At 34.0% G+C, this 17760-nt stretch overlaps 2 protein-coding genes across 3 annotated transcripts in view; both read left to right on the forward strand.

Moving 5' to 3' along the window:
* LOC134845487 (uncharacterized) overlaps window positions 1-17760 on the forward strand; it is a 288095-nt gene that overhangs the window by 63973 nt on the left and 206362 nt on the right. The window lies entirely within an intron of this gene.
* LOC134846207 (RNA-binding protein 28-like) overlaps window positions 1-17760 on the forward strand; it is a 52542-nt gene that overhangs the window by 959 nt on the left and 33823 nt on the right. The gene's annotated exons all lie outside the window — the stretch shown is intronic.

Below are 17760 nucleotides of genomic sequence, written 5' to 3' on the forward strand. Positions count from 1 at the left end.
AAAAAAAATTCTCAAAAACCCTTCTACCGATTTTCAAAAATGGGGTATCCATAGGAATAGCGCCTGCATAGTCCCCTAGTCTCTTTTGCTTTATTCCTTTGTCTACAGCCTTCGAAAAAGTCAGTGGGGGGAATGTTTGGCCGATATTGTTGACTTTTTTTTTCGTTTTCTCAACATTTTACTTTCGTTTTCTCTTTATCTTACCAAATCTGAGATTTTGGTTTCAATGATTAGATTGGAGTTGAAATGCTCTCTCCCATAAGCGCTTATGCCTAATTTTTGTTCCACATAAGATTATGGCCCTCGGAAAAGTCAAGTTTTTGTTTTTTTGACCGTTTTTTGAATCTGTTTAAACGTTTCTCGAAAACTAACCTCCCAAACTTGAATTTGGGTTGAATGGAGGTAGCCGGTAGTAGGATGCTCTCTGCATGAGCGGCCTTCCACAAATTTCCTACAAAAAAGTTTTTTGCCTTCAAAAAGTTTTGAGCGTTTTTTCAAAATTTTATGAATTTAATCAAAGTATACTCTCCCATATCATAGATTTTGGGTTCAATTCAGAGAACGGGTTGTGGGAAGCTTCTTTGGATACAATACGACGCTCAAAAATTTTTTACAAAAAATTATCACCATCGGAAAAGTCAAAGTTTTGGTTTTTGACCGTGTTTTTAATGTTTTCGAGAATTACTTTGCAAAACCTAGGTTTTTGGGTTCAGTCGAAATTACAACTTGCGTGAATTTTTTCTGCTACGCCCAATTTATTTAAAAACTAAAAGCTTTGAATCTAATTGTCGAGCTTTCAATCTTCTTTACTTTACCAGTCACGACCTGCTTTAAGCAGGAGAAAAGTTATGGATTTTGGAAAACCAAATTTTTGAATTTTGTCCGTTTTATAGAAACTTTCCAAATTTTCTTAAAAACTACCCATCAATACGAGGTGGAAACTTGGTCGAAAGATTTGGTTAAGAGATTTTTTCCAGCAGGAGCGGCGTGTTTTTTGTGAGAGAAATATTATGTCCTTGGGAAAATTCCAATATCTCAAAAACTTTCTTTCTTCTTACTTAATTTGGCAAAAAAAACAACTAAGATTTTTGACAAAGTCCAATTTTTGCAATTGCGCATTTCGCCCTGTATCAATATAACAAATTCAAAATTTTCAAACAAGTACCTCCAGCTTTAGCTGGGTCCTAGGTGTCCTTCATCGAAACATGCGAGAATTTTGGTTCACCAAATTTTTTTTTCAACATTTTTGATTTTTTTCGGCTGATGCTTTTTGTATGATTGTGTTGTATCGCAAGTAGTGGGAAGGTCCGCTTCGCCTCTGTGAAAAACATGCAGTTCGGTGAAAGCGGAAGTACACCCTGTCCGTCCAAAGAAAGATAAATCAACGAAAATGATAATTTTTATGTATTCCGCCCCAAAAGTATTAAATTATGTCAGCATTAGTAGCCTAGTTTTTGACAGTCTTTCACGAATGATTGTTGTTACTTTTGCGATAAGCAAGGGTATTGCAATTGGTTACTAGACTTTTTCCCGTAACTAAATTTGTTCACAGAATGGTCAAAACTGGAAATGGAAAATTTAAGTTTAGTTTATTGTGAAATCACTTTTCTTTGCCTCTCTGTCTTACTTTGTCTGGAAGTAATGAATACGCATATGACGGCAAAGGTCCAAGGTTCAAATCTGACAGGACTTGTTTTTTTTTTCAAACGAAATGTGTCGTTTCAAAAAATATTGTCCTATTTTTATTTGTCTGCTTTTGTTATGTCGGCTTAGTTGCCACCTCGTATTATTGTTTTTTTTGCTGAATGCTATTTACAATATAGTTTTGATTTACTTCTACTGTTTATAATTTTTTATTATCGTATGTTTTCGTTTTTTTTTTGCTTAAAAACTCTACCCAAATGATTTCGGCGTATACTTTATCGGCTTAGTGGCCTAATTATGAATTGTTTGAATGGAAACATATTTTTAATGCTCACTTATGCTCGGGTTGATAGGTTTCAGTCTTAATTAAATCGTTTTAATTGCCTCGTATTGCGTCTCTCATCAAGCGAAAAAATTGTATTCTTTCTGGATCGCCCGAATATCTGAAGTCTTAATAGCAATTGTTGCTCAAGTTTTTCATGACAGCATTTTTTTCGACTGGATAGTTTTCGGCCTTTATAACGGTTTAATGACCTCATTGTTTTATTGGACGATCAAATAAGTTTGTGTGTGTTTTGAGAGTGAGGGGAAATTATTAACCTATTATAATGCTTATTAGAATTTTTTGATGCGATTTTCACATTCGATTGTCTTGGTATGCTTTTGTTTCCAAGCTAGCTTGATTCATTTTGGTAGATCTGTTTTTTTTGACATAAAGTTTTCATAAAGTTTTTCTCCGACTTAGCGTCTTTCTGCTTTTGTATCGCAAGTGGTGCGAAGCGCAGTTTCGCTCTGTGTCATAATTTGAAAGTTGCCTTAAATAATTTTATATGCTACATCTTGTAAGGCAGTTGGTTTGGGTTATTCAGCCCCTGATAACACGTATTTTTTTGTTTTTGTTCCTTTATTAAATGTCCTTGTTTTCGATTTTTTTTCTATTGCATTTTCTATACATTTTTCGTTTGGCTGGAGTTTCTGTCTTACACAGCCTGGTGTTTGGCTGGAGTTTCTGTCTAACACAGCAAACGGTTTTTAAGAGTCGATGAACGTTGTTCACACTTTTATATAGGTCGCGATGATTTTTTTTTATTTTCAGGAAAACTTTTAAATTTTGTTCAGGCTCAAATTTATTTCTTCGCGGTTTAGTTTTTTATTTCTTTTTCACTTCGGTTATTTTCTTTTGCTAAAAGGAAGGCAAACTCCGCTATCGTGCATGGAAAGTGTCTAGTTTGGAAAGTGGATTTTTTTAGATCTCCCAGCGAAATAAAAATTTTACTTATTTATCTAGTTTTCTCGAATTGGTTAATAATTCCAAAAAATTGTCAATCATAAACTGTTCTAGAAATCGTTTTTTTTTTTCGGGAAAATTGAAACAGTTAAGTATTTTTATAAGTTTTTTTTTTGCGTTTATTGACTATTTTCCAGCTCTTTGTTGCTGTGTTTCTGAACTAGATTTTTCTTGTTTTTTTTCCATATTTTTTGACGTAATATCTTTTTCCAGATACTATAATAATTGATGCAGCTATACTTGCAAAATGTACTTGCAACTATAATAATTGATAGTTGTTTTAATCTGAATCGAAGGTATTCGAGTGGCGTTAATTGCTTCCTCAAACTAATTCATTCTAAATTTGATCTAAATTGTATATGCATCTCTTAGCAGATTTGATATGTAATTACTTGTTCTCGTAGATTCTATGGATCTCTACAATGTGCTTTTTTGTTTTTTAAATAAGTTAAGTTTTCATGTATATAGTTTTTCGGAATTGTTTGGGCTCGTGTGAGGTCTATTTCTGTTTTTCTTTCTCTAAGTATATGAAAAGACTCTTAACAGCAGAACCAGTAGAGTCTAGTTCATGATTGCATTGCTGCTCATGATTGCATTGCGAGAGCTTGTTTACCTGTAATCGGGTACAGACTTTTTCCCGAAAAACAATTTTATAACAAATCTGTACGAAATAGATTTTGCCTCATTATGAAATTTTGTTATCTCCAAGCCCGGGTTATCTGATTTAGTGGTAAAGTTGTGCTGTGGGATCTTAAGATCTGGGATTTTTTTTTTAATCATGGAATTGTCGAGCTGTCGTTTGTTTTATTTTTTCGGCTTACTTTCCAAATCATGGTTTTTGCTTGAATGTGCAGAGCGCGTTTTTAGCTTTAAAGTGCGATATCGAAATTGGTAAAGATGCTATTAATTGTTTGAAGATTTTGCACCATTTCCTTTTTTATGTTTTGTAAAAAAAGGAAGTTTTGTTTCGCCTCTGTCTAACTTTTGTTTCAGTGATAATTTAACGCAGGGAATTGCCTTTCCACACCTGTTTCCTCAATTTTATCATAATGCGAGACGTACTTGTTTGTATTTGTTGGTACTTTATTCAACCCGTTTTTCGACGCAGTTGCTTCCTCTCTAGCTTGCAGCCTTATGTGTGTAATGTATCACAAGTGGTGCGATATCGCCGCCTCTGTGTGCATTTGTCTGATTGAATTGTTTCGAGAATGGTCATTGAATAAACTGGATCTCCTGTATCGGTTTGTTTAATTGATCCAGAGATCAGTTACTTAACATGTGATGATTTTGTACTTGCTACTATGATGTTTGATTATTACTTTTATCTGAATTTAGTATCTAGCTGGCAATCAATGTTGTCTCAATACAACTCGTTTCAAATTTTAGCCAAAACCTCTTCTCCAAATTTGTGTGACTCGATATCGATTTTTTACCGGTTTTCTTTTGTGTTGGTTTCTAGAATGCCCTATGTTTTTCGATGGCAAAAATGTTTAGTTTGAATTGTAATGTCTGTTCTTATTCTTTTGGTATTAGTGTGGATTCATGTTAGATGAATTTCAAAAGCTTACGAACTATATGAATGGCTTACTTTATCGTCCTAGTAGTTAATATGATACAATAGCTGCTCACATTCTGATTTATTATGAAATTGTCTTCTGGATCATATGTTTGCGATGTTATGATTTTTTGCTTGCTGTTATGATGATTGATTATTTTTTCTGGAATTGAGGGATTTCTAGTGGCAATCATTGTATCCTTGAGTTAACTCAGTCTAATTTTTATTTTTATTGCATCTTCATTTTTATTGCAACTTCAATTTTTATTTACTTGTTTTAGTTGTTTAATTTGCTTCCCGTGTGATGATTTTGTACTTGTTACTATGAAGACTGAGTTTTTTTTGTCTGAGTGCAGGGTATCTTACTGGCCGTCATTGTTATTAAACTCAACTCATATCAAACTGCATCTGAACCTATTTGTAGAATCGCACTTGAGTTCAAACTTGCGGCTCGAACTTCTGTAGATTTTTACAATACTCATTGTTATTTTCAAACAATCGAGCAGCTTTGTTTTTCCAACCCAACTCGAAACTAGAGTCTCATTTGATACACGATTGCTGCATAGCATTGGCAACAAAATAGTATGTGTATCTGCTTTATTGATGGCTTATTTTTACCTATTGTCATGCGACCAGGGCACAGATGGGAGGGCGTATGACAAATTTACGGGCTCCAGTTTCTGTAGATTGTTACAATGACCATTATTGTTCTCAACCAAGAGCGCTAGCGATTATTTTTGCATTATGAATCCACTTTGGCCAACCCAATTCGCAAACAAAATTGCTCTTTTAATGGCAGTTTTGCTGCATATCATTGGCTATTAAATAGCATTTGCTGATCTGCTTTGTTAGTGAATTGTTGTTGTTTTAAGTGCGTGAGTGCCCAATACGGCCTAGGTATTTGACGACTTTGTTTGGTCGTGGCTAGAGCAAACTAATTGGCCAGCGACTATGGCTCAGATTAGAAGACATGTGACTCCTAATCTCGAGGTCGGGGGCTCAAGTCCGGCAGATAACCGGTGTTTCATTTTTCAAAGCTAGTTTTCTCCTTTTTTTCACTCGTTAAGTTTTTTTTTTGAGCTGCTATATTTTAAGCCTATTTTAGTTTGAGCTTTTGGATTGTAGATAATACTATTCGTTTGCTGATCGCATTTTGATATTGTGATCCACAAAGAATTTGTCTGATTAAATTTTTCGAATTTTTTTTTGCACAAAAATTTGATCAGGTTCATCGTGGTTGTGTTTAATTTAGAGATCATTTGTTAACCATGTGATGATTTTGTACTTGCTACTATGAGAACTGATTTTAACTCAAATCTAATTTAAAGACTTTTTCTTTGTATCATTTCTTTGTCATGTTGCCATTCATCTGAAACCGTTTTTTAGAGTCAATGAACGTAGCTGAGACTCTGATATAGCTCGCGATGATTTAATTTTTGGCGTTTTACGTTTTGATTACTTAAGTTCTGTTCATTTACTTTGTTAAAAGGAAGGCAAACTTCTTTATCGAACATCAAAAGTGTCAAGGTCACGAGAAAAAAAATCGACCTCTAGTTTGGAAAGTGTTATTTAGTTTTTATCCCATCGAATTAAAAATATTAGTTGCTCCAGATTTCTTAATATGGATTAATTTTATCGAAATATTGCCAATTCAATGAGTGGAATTTAAAGAGCTGTAAGGGCATCTGTTTTTTTTCTGTTTATAGTTCTGATTGAGCTATTTTTTTCTATCGTGTTTTTCTTTTTCGCTGAAACGCACATCTGTTGTTCCCAGTGTTCCTCATCAATGTCCAGTGTTTTATGGTAGTCTTTCTTCTCAATTTTTACATTTCTGTGAGTTCTGTTCAACAGTAGTATTCGTTTTGTATAATAGCTTTCTTGCTTTTTATAATGGAATTCCAATTGAGGGGTTGTCTCTCCAAGATTAGTGTCTAGTTTGGTGTGCTGATGTATTCGAATGTCTGTCTGAATGTAAGTTTCAAATTGGTATGGTGCAGTGCTGTTCACTTTCTGGCGTCTGATGATATTATATCTGAGTGAAAATTTTTTGGTGTCTTGCAGTTAATATAGCTGAGTCGTTAGAGCTTATTGATTGTTTTGCTTTTGTAGATCATTCGATTTAAGTGATGATTTGTACTTGCTTCTATGAAGAATGATTACAGCTTAAATCTGAATTAAAAATGTTTTTTTTGTATCCTTGCTTTGTCATGTCTTTGTCTTGCTTTCTCATATCCAATTCAATGAGAGAAGTTTAAGGGCTGTAAGGGCGTCTGTTTTTTTTTCTGTTTCTAGTTCTGATTGAGCTATTTTTTTCTATCGTGTTTTTCTTTTCGCTGAAACGCACATCTTTTGTTCCCAATGTTCATCAGTGTCCAGTGTTTTATGGTAGTCTTGCTTCTCAGTTTTTACATTTCTGAGTTCTGTTCAACAGTAGTGTTCGTTTTGTATAATAGCTTTCTTGCTTTTTGTTTTTGGAATTCCAATTGAGTGGTTGTCTATCCAAGATTAGTGTCTAGTTTGGTGTGATGTTGTTTTTGTGCTGTTTTTTTTGTATCCTTGCTTTGTCATGTTGCTACGTATATGAAATAATTTGGCCAACCCAACGAGCAAACAAAAAAGCTCGTTTAATGGCATTTTTGCTGCATAGCATTGGCTACTAAATAGCATCTGTTGTATCTGATTTGTCAGTGGCTTTTTGTTGTGTGATCGTAAGTGCTCTGTGCAGCAAATTATTTCAAGACTTGCTTTGGTCTTGACTGGTTCATACCGATTCATTTCAATCGTTAAGCTTTTTAGAGCAACTATATTTTAGGCTTATTTTTGCTCCAGCTAGTGGATTGTAGTTGTTACGATTTATTGGTTGTTCTGATATTTTGATCCACAAAGAGTTTGTCTGATTAAATTTTTCGAGGTTTCATGGTAAAAACGATTATCAGGATCATCTTGGTTGTTTACTTTAGATATCATTTGTTTACCTTGTGTCGATTTGGTACTGGCTACTATGATAACTGATTAATACTTTTATCTGAATTGATGAGGGTAACCTAGTCGTCAATGCCTCTGCCTTGATCAATTTTTAAAAAGTTTTATCCAATTTTCATCCTAACCTTTTAGCATTTTGATTTAGAATTGATATAATTTATTTCGTTTAGTTGATCAAGTTTGGAGATTAGAGTTTAATTACCACATTTTACTGCGATTTTTTCTGTTGATCCTGTTTTTTCAGATTGGGTTATTTTATCGAAAAAATCCAATCATAAATTGTTCTAGAAATTCAAAGAACCTTTAATGCATGTTTTTTTTTCTTCATTTTCCAGTTCTGATTGAGCTATTTTTGGTTGTTTTTTTTGGCTGAAATGCTTATATGTTGATCCCAGCCAGATTATTCTTATCAGTGTTCTTTTTTGTATGGTATTTTTGCTTTTTAATCTTTACATTTCCGTTTGATTGGAGATCTTTTCCACAGTTGTGTTCTTTTGTATGATAATTTTTATTGCCTTTTGCTTATGCAAATCCAGTTTATCGTTTGCCTATCTAAGATTAGTGTCCTATTTGGTTTGATGGTGTTTCTTGTGCCGTTGTATTGGAGTGTCTGTCCAAGAGTAGTGTCAAAATTGGTGTTAAGCAGTCCTGTCCACTTTCTGGTGTCTGAGTGAAAATTTTCGAGTTATACCGATTGTCAAGAGATCATGGCTTAGATTGGATGACATGTGACTCTTAATCTGAAAGTCGGAGCTCAAGTTCAGCAGGTAACCGAAGATTTATATTACTACTTTTTCTACCCACCACTAGATGATTATGCATTTTTTACTATGGTTATTGATTTTGACTTGAATGTGAATGGCCATTAAGGCAATCTCAATCTAACTGATCTATATGTTATCCAGATTTTGATTTGCGACTTTCGACAGATCCACTGTTTTGTTGGTTTTCAGATTTCTTCGTCATTACACCTTTTGAGGCAGTTTGCTTGGTTTTGGATTGTTCAGCTCATGCTAACACGTTTTTTTTATGTCTATTTTGCATTATCCGTGTTTTTGGTTTTTTTCATGTGTTTTCTATAGATCTGACGGTTGGCTGGAGTGTCTGTTCAAGAATAATGACCAGATTGATATGATGCAATTGCTGCTCACCTTCTGATTTATTATGAAATTATGTCTGGATCATATGCTTGCGATGTTATGATTTTTTGCTTGCTGTTTTGATGATTGGTTATGATTTTTTCTTGAGCTGAGGGATTTCTAGTGGCCATCATAGTATCCTCTAAGTTAACTCAGCCTAATTTTTATTTTTATTGAGTCTTCATTTTTATTGCAACTTCGATTTTCATTTACATGTTTTAGCTGTTTAATATGCTTCCCGTGTGATGATTTTGTAGTTGTTACTATGACGATTGAGTCTTTTTTTTTCTCTGAATTTAGGATATCTTACTGAGCGTCATTGTTATTCAGTCCAACTCATATCAAACTACATATTCACCTATTTGTAGACTCGCACTTGAGTTCAAACTTGCGGATCGAACTTCTGAAGATTTTTACAATATTCATTGTTGTTTTCAAACAATCGAGAAGTGTTGTTTTTCCAACCAAACTCGAAACTAGAGTCTCATTTGATACACGATTGCCGCATAGCATTGACAACAAAATAGTATGTGTATCTGCTTTATTGATGGCTAGTTTTTACCTATTTTCATGCGACCAGGGCACAGATGTGAGGGCTCATGACAAATTTACGGTTCCAGTTTCTTTAGGTTGTTACAATGACCATTATTGTTCTTAACCAAGAGCGCTAGCGATTATTTTTGCATTATGAATCCACTTTGGCCAACCCAATTCGCAAACAAAATTGCTCTTTTAATGGCAGTTTTGCTGCATATCATTGGCTATTAAATATCATTGCTGTATTTGCTTTGTTAGTGAATTGTTGTTGTTGTAAGCGCGTGAGTGCCCAGTGCGGCCTAGGTATTTGACGACTTTTTCAAAGCTTATTTCTCCTTTTTTTCACTCGTTAAATTTTTTTTGAGCTGCTATATTTTAAGGATATTTTAGTTTGAGCTTTTGGATTGTAGATAATACTATTCATTTGCTGATCGCATTTTGATATTCTGATCCGCAAAGAATTTGTCGAAATTTTTCGAAGTTTTTTTGCACAAAAATTTGATCAAGTTCATCGTGGTTGTGTGTTTAATTTAGTGATCATTTGTTTACCATGTGATGATTTTGTACTTGCTACTATGAGAACTGATTTTAACTCGAATCTGATTTAAAGACTATTTCTTTTTATCATTTTTTTGTCATGTTGCCATTCATCTGAAACCGTTTAAGAGTCAATGAACGTAGTTCAGACTCTTATATAGGTCGCGATGATTTAATTTTGACAGTTTGGTTTTTGATTTCTTAATTTCTGTCCATTTCCTTTGTTAAAAGGAAGGCAAACTTCACTATCGAACAGCAAAGTGTCAAAGTCACGAGATATGACCTCTAGTTTGGAAAGTGGAATTTTCTTTTTAGATTTCCCATCGAAAAAAAATATTGGTTGCTCCAGATTTCTTAATATGGGTTAATTTTATCGAAATTCTGCCAATTCAATGAGAGAAGTTTAAGGGCTGTAAGGGCGTCTGTTTTTTTTTCTGTTTCTAGTTCTGATTGAGCTATTTTTTTCTATCGTGTTTTTCTTTTAGCTGAAACGCACATCTTTTGTTCCCAATGTTCATAAGTGTCCAGTGTTTTATGGTAGTCTTGCTTCTCAGTTTTTACATTTCTGAGTTCTGTTCAACAGTAGTGTTCGTTTTGTATAATAGCTTTCTTGCTTTTTGTTTTTGGAATTCCAATTGAGTGGTTGTCTATCCAAGATTAGTGTCTAGTTTGGTGTGATGTTGTTTTTGTGCTGTTTTTTTTGTATCCTTGCTTTGTCATGTTGCTACGTAGATGAAATTATTTGGCCAGCCCAACGAGCAAACAAAAATGCTCATTTAATGGCATTTTTGCTGCATAGCATTGGCTATTAAATAGCATCTGTTGTATCTGATTTGTTAGTGGCTTTTTGTTGTGTGAGCGTAAGTGCCCTGTGCGGCAAATTGTTTCAGGACTTCGTTTGGTCTTGACTGGTTCATACCGATTTATTTCACTCGTTAAGCTTTTAAGAGCAACTATATTTTAGGCTTATTTTTGCTCCAGCTAGTGGATTGTAGTTGTTACGATTTATTGGTTGTTCTGATATTTTGATCCACAAAGAGTTTGTCTGATTAAATTTTTCGAGGTTTCATGGTAAAAACGATTATCAGGATCATCTTGGTTGTTTACTTTAGATATCATTTGTGTACCTTGTGTCGATTTGGTACTGGCTACTATGATAACTGATTAATACTTTTATCTGAATTGATGAGGGTAACCTAGTCGTCAATGCCTCTGCCTTGATCAATTTTTAAAAAGTTTTTATCCAATTTTCATCCTAACCTTTTAGCATTTTGATTTAGAATTGATATAATTTATTTCGTTTAGTTGATCAAGTTTGGAGATTAGAATTTAATTACCACATTTTACTGCGATTTTTTCTGTTGATCCTGTTTTTTCAGATTGGGTTATTTTATCGAAAAAATCCAATCATAAATTGTTCTAGAAATTCAAAGAACCTTTAATGCATGTTTTTTTTTCTCTTCATTTTCCAGTTCTGATTGAGCTATTTTTGGTTGTTTTTTTTTGGCTGAAATGCTCATATGTTGATCCCAGCCAGATTATTCTTATCAGTGTTCTTTTTTGCATGGTATTTTTGCTTTTTAATCTTTACATTTCCGTTTGATTGGAGATCTTTTCCACAGTTGTGTTCTTTTGTATGATAATTTTTATTGCCTTTTGCTTATGCAAATCCAGTTTATCGTTTGCCTATCTAAGATTAGTGTCCTATTTGGTTTGATGGTGTTTCTTGTGCCGTTGTATTGGAGTGTCTGTCCAAGAGTAGTGTCAAAATTGGTGTTAAGCAGTCCTGTCCACTTTCTGGTGTCTGAGTGAAAATTTTCGAGTTATACCGATTGTCAAGAGATCATGGCTTAGATTGGATGACATGTGACTCTTAATCTGAAAGTCGGAGCTCAAGTTCAGCAGGTAACCGAAGATTTATATTACTACTTTTTCTACCCACCACTAGATGATTATGCATTTTTTACTATGGTTATTGATTTTGACTTGAATGTGAATGGCCATTAAGGCAATCTCAATCTAACTGATCTATATGTTATCCAGATTTTGATTTGCGACTTTCGACAGATCCACTGTTTTGTTGGTTTTCAGATTTCTTCGTCATTACACCTTTTGAGGCAGTTTGCTTGGTTTTGGATTGTTCAGCTCATGCTAACACGTTTTTTTTATGTCTATTTTGCATTATCCGTGTTTTTGGTTTTTTTCATGTGTTTTCTATAGATCTGACGGTTGGCTGGAGTGTCTGTTCAAGAATAATGACCAGATTGATATGATGCAATTGCTGCTCACCTTCTGATTTATTATGAAATTATGTCTGGATCATATGCTTGCGATGTTATGATTTTTTGCTTGCTGTTTTGATGATTGGTTATGATTTTTTCTTGAGCTGAGGGATTTCTAGTGGCCATCATAGTATCCTCTAAGTTAACTCAGCCTAATTTTTATTTTTATTGAGTCTTCATTTTTATTGCAACTTCGATTTTCATTTACATGTTTTAGCTGTTTAATATGCTTCCCGTGTGATGATTTTGTAGTTGTTACTATGACGATTGAGTCTTTTTTTTTCTCTGAATTTAGGATATCTTACTGAGCGTCATTGTTATTCAGTCCAACTCATATCAAACTGCATATTCACCTATTTGTAGACTCGCACTTGAGTTCAAACTTGCGGATCGAACTTCTGAAGATTTTTACAATATTCATTGTTGTTTTCAAACAATCGAGAAGTGTTGTTTTTCCAACCAAACTCGAAACTAGAGTCTCATTTGATACACGATTGCCGCATAGCATTGGCAACAAAGTAGTATGTGTATCTGCTTTATTGATGGCTAGTTTTTACCTATTTTCATGCGACCAGGGCACAGATGTGAGGGCTCATGACAAATTTACGGTTCCAGTTTCTTTAGGTTGTTACAATGACCATTATTGTTCTTAACCAAGAGCGCTAGCGATTATTTTTGCATTATGAATCCACTTTGGCCAACCCAATTCGCAAACAAAATTGCTCTTTTAATGGCAGTTTTGCTGCATATCATTGGCTATTAAATATCATTGCTGTATTTGCTTTGTTAGTGAATTGTTGTTGTTGTAAGCGCGTGAGTGCCCAGTGCGGCCTAGGTATTTGACGACTTTTTCAAAGCTTATTTCTCCTTTTTTTTCACTCGTTAAATTTTTTTTGAGCTGCTATATTTTAAGGATATTTTAGTTTGAGCTTTTGGATTGTAGATAATACTATTCATTTGCTGATCGCATTTTGATATTCTGATCCGCAAAGAATTTGTCGAAATTTTTCGAAGTTTTTTTGCACAAAAATTTGATCAAGTTCATCGTGGTTGTGTGTTTAATTTAGTGATCATTTGTTTACCATGTGATGATTTTGTACTTGCTACTATGAGAACTGATTTTAACTCGAATCTGATTTAAAGACTATTTCTTTTTATCATTTTTTTGTCATGTTGCCATTCATCTGAAACCGTTTAAGAGTCAATGAACGTAGTTCAGACTCTTATATAGGTCGCGATGATTTAATTTTGACAGTTTGGTTTTTGATTTCTTAATTTCTGTCCATTTCCTTTGTTAAAAGGAAGGCAAACTTCACTATCGAACAGCAAAGTGTCAAAGTCACGAGATATGACCTCTAGTTTGGAAAGTGGAATTTTCTTTTTAGATTTCCCATCGAAAAAAAATATTGGTTGCTCCAGATTTCTTAATATGGGTTAATTTTATCGAAATTCTGCCAATTCAATGAGAGAAGTTTAAGGGCTGTAAGGGCGTCTGTTTTTTTTTCTGTTTCTAGTTCTGATTGAGCTATTTTTTTCTATCGTGTTTTTCTTTTCGCTGAAACGCACATCTTTTGTTCCCAATGTTCATCAGTGTCCAGTGTTTTATGGTAGTCTTGCTTCTCAGTTTTTACATTTCTGAGTTCTGTTCAACAGTAGTGTTCGTTTTGTATAATAGCTTTCTTGCTTTTTGTTTTTGGAATTCCAATTGAGTGGTTGTCTATCCAAGATTAGTGTCTAGTTTGGTGTGATGTTGTTTTTGTGCTGTTTTTTTTGTATCCTTGCTTTGTCATGTTGCTACGTAGATGAAATTATTTGGCCAGCCCAACGAGCAAACAAAAATGCTCATTTAATGGCATTTTTGCTGCATAGCATTGGCTATTAAATAGCATCTGTTGTATCTGATTTGTTAGTGGCTTTTTGTTGTGTGAGCGTAAGTGCCCTGTGCGGCAAATTGTTTCAGGACTTCGTTTGGTCTTGACTGGTTCATACCGATTTATTTCACTCGTTAAGCTTTTAAGAGCAACTATATTTTAGGCTTATTTTTGCTCCAGCTAGTGGATTGTAGTTGTTACGATTTATTGGTTGTTCTGATATTTTGATCCACAAAGAGTTTGTCTGATTAAATTTTTCGAGGTTTCATGGTAAAAACGATTATCAGGATCATCTTGGTTGTTTACTTTAGATATCATTTGTGTACCTTGTGTCGATTTGGTACTGGCTACTATGATAACTGATTAATACTTTTATCTGAATTGATGAGGGTAACCTAGTCGTCAATGCCTCTGCCTTGATCAATTTTTAAAAAGTTTTTATCCAATTTTCATCCTAACCTTTTAGCATTTTGATTTAGAATTGATATAATTTATTTCGTTTAGTTGATCAAGTTTGGAGATTAGAATTTAATTACCACATTTTACTGCGATTTTTTCTGTTGATCCTGTTTTTTCAGACTGGGTTATTTTATCGAAAAAATCCAATCATAAATTGTTCTAGAAATTCAAAGAACCTTTAATGCATGTTTTTTTTCTCTTCATTTTCCAGTTCTGATTGAGCTATTTTTGGTTGTTTTTTTTGGCTGAAATGCTCATATGTTGATCCCAGCCAGATTATTCTTATCAGTGTTCTTTTTTGCATGGTATTTTTGCTTTTTAATCTTTACATTTCCGTTTGATTGGAGATCTTTTCCACAGTAGTGTTCTTTTGTATGATAATTTTTTTTGCCTTTTGCTTATGCAAATCCAGTTTATCGTTTGCCTATCTAAGATTAGTGTCCTATTTGGTTTGATGGTGTTTCTTGTGCCGTTGTATTGGAGTGTCTGTCCAAGAGTAGTGTCAAAATTGGTGTTAAGCAGTCCTGTCCACTTTCTGGTGTCTGAGTGAAAATTTTCGAGTTATACCGATTGTCAAGAGATCATGGCTTAGATTGGATGACATGTGACTCTTAATCTGAAAGTCGGAGCTCAAGTTCAGCAGGTAACCGAAGATTTATATTACTACTTTTTCTACCCACCACTAGATGATTATGCATTTTTTACTATGGTTATTGATTTTGACTTGAATGTGAATGGCCATTAAGGCAATCTCAATCTAACTGATCTATATGTTATCCAGATTTTGATTTGCGACTTTCGACAGATCCACTGTTTTGTTGGTTTTCAGATTTCTTCGTCATTACACCTTTTGAGGCAGTTTGCTTGGTTTTGGATTGTTCAGCTCATGCTAACACGTTTTTTTTTATGTCTATTTTGCATTATCCGTGTTTTTGGTTTTTTTCATGTGTTTTCTATAGATCTGACGGTTGGCTGGAGTGTCTGTTCAAGAATAATGACCAGATTGATATGATGCAATTGCTGCTCACCTTCTGATTTATTATGAAATTATGTCTGGATCATATGCTTGCGATGTTATGATTTTTTGCTTGCTGTTTTGATGATTGGTTATGATTTTTTCTTGAGCTGAGGGATTTCTAGTGGCCATCATAGTTTCCTCTAAGTTAACTCAGCCTATTTTTTATTTTTATTGAGTCTTCATTTTTATTGCAACTTCGATTTTCATTTACATGTTTTAGCTGTTTAATATGCTTCCCGTGTGATGATTTTGTAGTTGTTACTATGACGATTGAGTCTTTTTTTTTCTCTGAATTTAGGATATCTTACTGAGCGTCATTGTTATTCAGTCCAACTAATATCAAACTGCATATTCACCTATTTGTAGACTCGCACTTGAGTTCAAACTTGCGGATCGAACTTCTGAAGATTTTTACAATATTCATTGTTGTTTTCAAACAATCGAGAAGTGTTGTTTTTCCAACCAAACTCGAAACTAGAGTCTCATTTGATACACGATTGCCGCATAGCATTGGCAACAAAATAGTATGTGTATCTGCTTTATTGATGGCTAGTTTTTACCTATTTTCATGCGACCAGGACACAGATGTGAGGGCTCATGACAAATTTACGGTTCCAGTTTCTTTAGGTTGTTACAATGACCATTATTGTTCTTAACCAAGAGCGCTAGCGATTATTTTTGCATTATGAATCCACTTTGGCCAACCCAATTCGCAAACAAAATTGCTCTTTTAATGGCAGTTTTGCTGCATATCATTGGCTATTAAATATCATCTGCTGTATTTGCTTTGTTAGTGAATTGTTGTTGTTGTAAGCGCGTGAGTGCCCAGTGCGGCCTAGGTATTTGACGACTTTTTCAAAGCTTATTTCTCCTTTTTTTCACTCGTTAAATTTTTTTTGAGCTGCTATATTTTAAGGATATTTTAGTTTGAGCTTTTGGATTGTAGATAATACTATTCATTTGCTGATCGCATTTTGATATTCTGATCCGCAAAGAATTTGTCGAAATTTTTCGAAGTTTTTTTGCACAAAAATTTGATCAAGTTCATCGTGGTTGTGTGTTTAATTTAGTGATCATTTGTTTACCATTTGATGATTTTGTACTTGCTACTATGAGAACTGATTTTAACTCGAATCTGATTTAAAGACTATTTCTTTTTATCATTTTTTTGTCATGTTGCCATTCATCTGAAACCGTTTAAGAGTCAATGAACGTAGTTCAGACTCTTATATAGGTCGCGATGATTTAATTTTGACAGTTTGGTTTTTGATTTCTTAATTTCTGTCCATTTCCTTTGTTAAAAGGAAGGCAAACTTCACTATCGAACAGCAAAGTGTCAAAGTCACGAGATATGACCTCTAGTTTGGAAAGTGGAATTTTCTTTTTAGATTTCCCATCGAAAAAAAATATTGGTTGCTCCAAATTTCTTAATATGGGTTAATTTTATCGAAATTCTGCCAATTCAATGAGAGAAGTTTAAGGGCTGTAAGGGCGTCTGTTTTTTTTCTGTTTCTAGTTCTGATTGAGCTATTTTTTTCTATCGTGTTTTTCTTTTCGCTGAAACGCACATCTTTTGTTCCCAATGTTCATCAGTGTCCAGTGTTTTATGGTAGTCTTGCTTCTCAGTTTTTACATTTCTGAGTTCTGTTCAACAGTAGTGTTCGTTTTGTGTAATAGCTTTCTTGCTTTTTGTTTTTGGAATTCCAATTGAGTGGTTGTCTATCCAAGATTAGTGTCTAGTTTGGTGTGATGTTGTTTTTGTGCTGTTTTTTTTTGTATCCTTGCTTTGTCATGTTGCTACGTAGATGAAATAATTTGGCCAGCCCAACGAGCAAACAAAAATGCTCATTTAATGGCATTTTTGCTGCATAGCATTGGCTATTAAATAGCATCTGTTGTATCTGATTTGTTGGTGGCTTTTTGTTGTGTGAGCGTAAGTGCCCTGTGCGGCAAATTGTTTCAGGACTTCGTTTGGTCTTGACTGGTTCATACCGATTTATTTCACTCGTTAAGCTTTTAAGAGCAACTATATTTTAGGCTTATTTTTGCTCCAGCTAGTGGATTGTAGTTGTTACGATTTATTGGTTGTTCTGATATTTTGATCCACAAAGAGTTTGTCTGATTAAATTTTTCGAGGTTTCATGGTAAAAACGATTATCAGGATCATCTTGGTTGTTTACTTTAGATATCATTTGTTTACCTTGTGTCGATTTGGTACTGGCTACTATGATAACTGATTAATACTTTTATCTGAATTGATGAGGGTAACCTAGTCGTCAATGCCTCTGCCTTGATCAATTTTTAAAAAGTTTTTATCCAATTTTCATCCTAACCTTTTAGCATTTTGATTTAGAATTGATATAATTTATTTCGTTTAGTTGATCAAGTTTGGAGATTAGAATTTAATTACCACATTTTACTGCGATTTTTTCTGTTGATCCTGTTTTT

Source organism: Symsagittifera roscoffensis, chromosome 5, assembly GCF_963678635.1.
Source record: "Symsagittifera roscoffensis chromosome 5, txSymRosc1.1, whole genome shotgun sequence".
NCBI lineage: Eukaryota > Metazoa > Xenacoelomorpha > Acoela > Convolutidae > Symsagittifera > Symsagittifera roscoffensis.